At 39.0% G+C, this 5,871-nt stretch overlaps 1 long non-coding RNA gene across 1 annotated transcript in view; it reads right to left on the minus strand.

The window, feature by feature from the left end:
- Positions 1-2,448: 2,448 nt before the first annotated feature.
- The window catches only part of LOC138029510 (uncharacterized), a 5,094-nt gene continuing 1,671 nt past the window's right edge, over positions 2,449-5,871 (minus strand). Inside the window, exons 2-3 of the long non-coding RNA XR_011127888.1 lie at positions 3,385-3,559; positions 2,449-2,527 (exon numbers count right to left, since the gene is read on the minus strand). This is a non-coding gene — a long non-coding RNA (uncharacterized lncRNA). The remainder of the gene's footprint in view (positions 2,528-3,384; positions 3,560-5,871) is intronic.

The raw sequence follows: 5,871 nt of genomic DNA on the forward strand, positions 1-5,871 counted from the left end.
GCAGCTGATGAAACAACCTATAAGGAGGCTCGAACCAGTTTTAACAGTTTCAACAAACTGTACCATTTGGAAGGATTGAATCTACCCAACTGTTCCATGTAACGGCAACGTTTTGGTTCCGTATGAGACACCAACATTAAACACCTATTCCATAACAAGACACACTCCTAAAAATGCCCTATATTTTCCCTTTAAACCCTTATATCCCAAAAACGGTGACTTCCAATTTTTATTTCAGGAAAGTGATTAACAAGCTAAGATGAAACTCTCTGCAAAGTTAAAAGGAGTTCTCTGGAGTGGATTCATAGCCGCCTTTACAATTTGCAAGTTTAATTAAAGGTGGCTGTGAATCTGCTCCAGAAAATTTATTGGGGAACCTCTATGCCTTATTATTGTTGTTATCAGTGATCTTTTATTTTCATTAACACCAGGAATCAATCGCGATAGTTACCGATGTACTTACCCCATTTATTTAAACAAATAATTGTCAGTTTATCTGGATATCTCTCCCATGATTCAGCGATTTTAGATTTGAGTTGATATTTAACAATCATTCACCGAGCCGGAGGTGAATAATTGTTTTAGTATAATTACATAAGTGATTCTTTGAAAAATATGCATTTTCATTAAAACAATTAATTCCTCCGTCTGTCACCTCGACAAAACGGCTTGCAGCCATTTTTTCGCGTAATAATCACCTGGGCAACCAATCAGCGCAGAAAATTTTCAATAATCAACTATGTCATAACACTAAACTACTTCATCCCTTGCAATGAATACTCTGACGTTTGGTCAAGTTCCAATGCTTTTACAACTATATACAACTATATACTGTTCTATACTGTAAACAGAATATGATTTCCAAACAAAAATTCTCTTTACAGGCTGAAATACAAAACAACTTGAGTAGCTGCAAAGAAGCCCATAAAAATCCAGTCTTGAAGGGGATTCGAACCCATGACCACTCGATTACGCTGCACTTGTTCTGCCATCTGCACTATCAAGCTGCCTTCTGGGAACTGGTCATTTGCAAGTTCGTACAATGCCCCGCAATAGGTGAATGTGAGATAGAGAATAGTGACCTTTCTTGTTCACAAACATTGACGTGTTATTTCTTTTGATATTAAAATTTGCCAACCACAGAACAAAATAAGTCATTGTTTCAACAGCCACTTAGGTTCTGGTTGGAATATTAATAACAAAGAGTGACGACACGAGAAACATTGTTATATATGAAACGTGCTATTACATACCTCTCTGTGCAAGGGGGAGAAAAATCAAACTTTACCCTGGGAGTCGAACCCAGGCCACACTGGTGGAAGGAAAGTGATATCACTGCTGCGCCATCCCTGTAATAGCATAAACATTGATCGTAACACGTTATACAAAGCACTATAGGACTAAATAATCCAATAATAAATCAGGGCGTGACGTCAATTGAAAAGAGTGCGATTCTATGTTATGTAATAGACCTTTTTCATAATGGCGGCCCAACAAAATATTCTTTTGTTTTAATGCTGATAAGCCTTTCTAGCCTCGTTGCAATGCGCAAATTTCAAGAGAATATGTTAACGAATATGAGGCCAGTAGGTCCAATTAACATAAATCAGGAGCCCATCTGGAGCGTGCAACTTCCATACAGCGTCTGTGAAACGGCGTTTTCAAAAGTAGGTTTATTTTTAGATAAGCCCTTCCCGCGAAGTAGGTCAAAAAACAAAGGCAGTTCCGGTTCGGTGACCCTATGACGTCAGCTTTAGTTCTTGTTATTGGTCATCGGGCTCCTGTGGGAGTCTCATTCGCGGGAAATTCAATCTAAAAATAAATAGGTCTGTGAAAACGCTCTTACACGAACACAGTAGAGTTGTAGGCTCCGGGTCATGGGTTCCTGCATAAATGCAATAGAATATCAAATCGGTCGCCATTTATGAAAGTGGTCTATAGCCCAATTTCGATACACTAAAATTCAGTCTTAGACTCCATTCACACCAACAAGACATGTTTAATAAACCTTGGTTTAATAAAATGAAAATCAGTCAGAGAAAAATAAAGGACTGGCCTTTACATGAGATTCAGGTGAGTTTAAATACATGCTTTGACCTATGCTAAATTGGTAGTCAACAAAAATCAGTGTACATGAAAAAAATCCTTTGAAACTGTGTTTAACTAAACACCTTCAAAACATGGGGCATTAGACAAAATACCTCACCTCGAGGCTCTGGGGAACTCATACAAATCGTGGTTATTATTCCCTAGAGCCTCGAAACAATTTTCATTGTTTAAGCTGAAGTTTAATATATCGAAATTGGTTGTGTATGCGACGTCACATCCGTTCAAAGACATTTACTTCTGATTCAAAATGGTTGCGTTAAGACCCATCAGAGAACGGAATTTCTTTCAAACACATAAGATCCTCGACAACAAAAACAAATTACAAAAATTTACCTTCCTCGCTGTTTGTTTTACCGCTAGACTTTCGATCTTTTCCCTTGATGTGGCCTCCAGTGTCTCACGGCTTCTACACCACTCGCTGTCAAAACAATAAAGATTCCATCATCTCCGGCAAATGCTTTTTGTGGATTGATTTTGAAGCCGTTCAATAAACTCCGGCGCAGGTCGTTTTGTTATCAGGTCAAAGACCATTCGGCTTCGCCTCATGCCTTAAAACTGTTCGTTTATAAAAAGTACTTCAAAACTACTACACGAGCTGTTCAGCATGAGGGTGGTTTGTTGAAGCCCTCACCTGATAGTGATAGTCGTAAAAAAGGAGCATTAAAAACAATAAAAACATGGAGGAACTATTTAAAAACCTCAGCACAAATTGAATGACTTGGTCTCAGTTCATTAGTAAAAAACATTTCATAAACGAGGCAGTCAAACTTGCTTGTGCATTTCTTTAACACACTACAATTCTTGCTAAGGTCCTTTAGAGCTAAAAGGTGTTCGTCGCGGAAATGGTTGCCAAGGCATGAGGACCAGCCTTTACAGTGTTCAGCAACGCGTAGATGTTGGTGCCGGCGTGTGAAATCAACGTAATCTGCATCAAACAGGTCACATTTACATGTAAATGTGTAAACAAGGCACTGTTGGTTTACCACTGGTGGCTTTAATTCTTGCAGTTTAAGATCTCGCAGGACAAAGGAATAATTTATTGGCTGCCATTCATGCATGCCGTATGTCAATGCTACACAGATTAAGAACAAAATATTACATGGTTGCGGTTTTTGCTGAAGTTGTCAAAAATGTTTCAATTTGATCCTTTTTGGAATGTAAAGGGGAAAACTGGAAGATTAATAATCAAGTGCAAACGGTATCAGGATATATATACATGTACATGTATGGTGTACAGTATGAGGATTTAGAGTGATGTTCACTGTAGAGTGTGACCTGTAAACTTCTTGGTTCTCCTTGGTGGGTCATTGCTTTTCAACCTCCTTCCAGTCCAGAGACACCTTCGACAGGCATGGTGCCACCTTGTTCTGCCCCATCTTATGTTCCGCAGGCTGGATCAAGTACCTCGCAATCTTCACCCTCAGATGCTTTAAGTGAGAGTATCATTAACCTCAAAAGAGAGTTAGAGGTTAGACGCCTCTTTAGTCTTGATTTTTCAAAATGCAGTCAGGTTACACCTTTGAGCATTTTTTTTCTTTGCTAAAGTCAAATTAACCCATTGACATGTACGCATTGCGTACCTATTTTTTACATAAACTTATTGACTCAGTCAGGTTGCATACACCCTTTTGTTTTAAAAAATAACATTCCGGTTTCTTTGGGTTTTTTTTTTTTTTTACTTTGCAAAAGTCAAATTTGAAACCACTGTAAAGTATATTATATTTTTTACATTAACCCATTGACTCCTTGGAGTGAGACTTACTAAATTTTACTCTGTGTAACAGCAGACGATTTTATTCGCCGATGGGGGGCAGTTCAGGGGTCAATGGGTTAACTATTTTAATATATTTCTGTTCTAACATGCTGTACACGTCGTATAGAGCTGACAAGATTGGAAGTCGCTCGTCCGGTGGCCAAGCCAGTGAGAAACATGAGTGTAGCCCTGACATGATGTCATGAACTCCGTTGCATTTGAGTTTTAAAGGAGTTTTTGCATTGTGAAATCATCTCCCTGATAAATGTAAATCCATGGCTCTCACCACTTTGCAAAAGTCAAATTTGAAACCACCATAAAAAAAGAGTGACACTTAATAGATTTTACTCTGTGTAACACCAGACGATTTTACTCATCAATGTGGGGCAGTTCACTTTACAAGATTGGAAGTGGCTTGTCCGGTGGCCAAGCCACATGTAGGAGTTTTTGCATTGTAAAACAATTTCTGACATCATCTCTCTGATAAATCCATGCTTCTCACCACCTTAGCCACGGGACAAACTACTTTTGGTTTTGTTGAGTTTAACAGTGTGCTCACGCACACTGTTGGCTCGAGAGACGGAGCGGCAAGATATGATGATGATGATGGCAGTGCATTTAATGGGGAAAGTATGTTTACTTAAGGTTGGGGAACTTTAATGAAACCTGTGCTGCAGATAACAGAACTTTTGGTTGTTTTATCAGATGCATGTTGAACAACAACGAGAGCTAATGATGAGAGAGAGACAGCAGAAGCAAGCAAGAGCCAGTTCAGCAGCCTCTACAGCACCCTCGTCTGTGGATGCAAGCAAGACTCCATCCGCTGTTCCTACTTTAGCCACACCTGGCAGCAGTCAACAACAGCAGGGAAATAAACGACAGTTGACACTCACGGTGTTTACTAACATGTGTCCATTACCAGAAATTTAAGACAAAATGGCGGACGCCCAGACTCGACCCAGACATTCCACTCTCTAAGAATGGCTGCCGATCGTCATAGAGAAATGTATGGAGAAATTTGAAGAAGTGGAAATTTCAGATCTAAAGTGACATACACGACATTTGCCGACCTCTAAGTGTAAAGTGTACGTACCATATCATTATTTACGGTAGTTTTGGTCTCTCGAAAGTTCGCCAACGTGCCGCCAACAACACATTTTACGAACGGCTGTTACAGTTCCTTGAGCTCTCTAATTCTTTCAAAAAAGCTCAGAGGTGCCTTCCTTTCCCCCACATTTTAGAGCATTTCGTTGATGTGAATCCTTGGTGCCGACCTCTCTAATCGTCGATCGATGTTCAAACTTTAAAACGTGATAAAAATTAGCCTTTATCCATTCCCCAAATTGCCGCCCAAATTGCGATAAAAGAGGTAAAAATACATCCATTTCTGCGATAAAAGCGGTACAAAACGCACCACTGCGCTTATTATTCCTTGTGAAAAGTAGGGTTTCTGTCTCCAGTTTGTTTTGATCGCCATCTTTACAGGTGGGTACTTCATATATGATTATTATTATACAGAATATCGCTGGCTAAGTGTACTGTGGGCCCTCATTTTTGAAAATTATTTTTACTCTGCCAAGTCACACGCATGAAACGAAGTTGTTTCTTCTCTCTAAAATCGTCATTCGAACAGGAGCCCAGACTCTAGTTTCCCCTTTTTCATTCTCCCTTGTATTGACAACCTCAAAAAAGAAATTAAATTGATTCAGATCCTTTGATAGTGTGTTATTTCAGTCCTTGTTTTTTTCTATGTACTGCTTTCTTTATGCCGCCATCTTGATAATTTGAAACCGCGTGCCAAATACTTCACGGGCGCAAAATGTCGCCGATTTCAGGTAATGCACTGGTTGGGTGGTCATTCAACAAATAACATTATTATGATCATTATTATTATCTTTGGTATTATCATTATGATTAATATTATTATCGTTGTTATTACTATGATAAGATAAAGCAAAGTGGTCCAAACACGTCATTATGGCATAAAAAAGTTTCCAGTTGTTTCTTGT

Source organism: Montipora capricornis, chromosome 13 (assembly GCF_036669925.1).
Source record: "Montipora capricornis isolate CH-2021 chromosome 13, ASM3666992v2, whole genome shotgun sequence".
NCBI lineage: Eukaryota > Metazoa > Cnidaria > Anthozoa > Scleractinia > Acroporidae > Montipora > Montipora capricornis.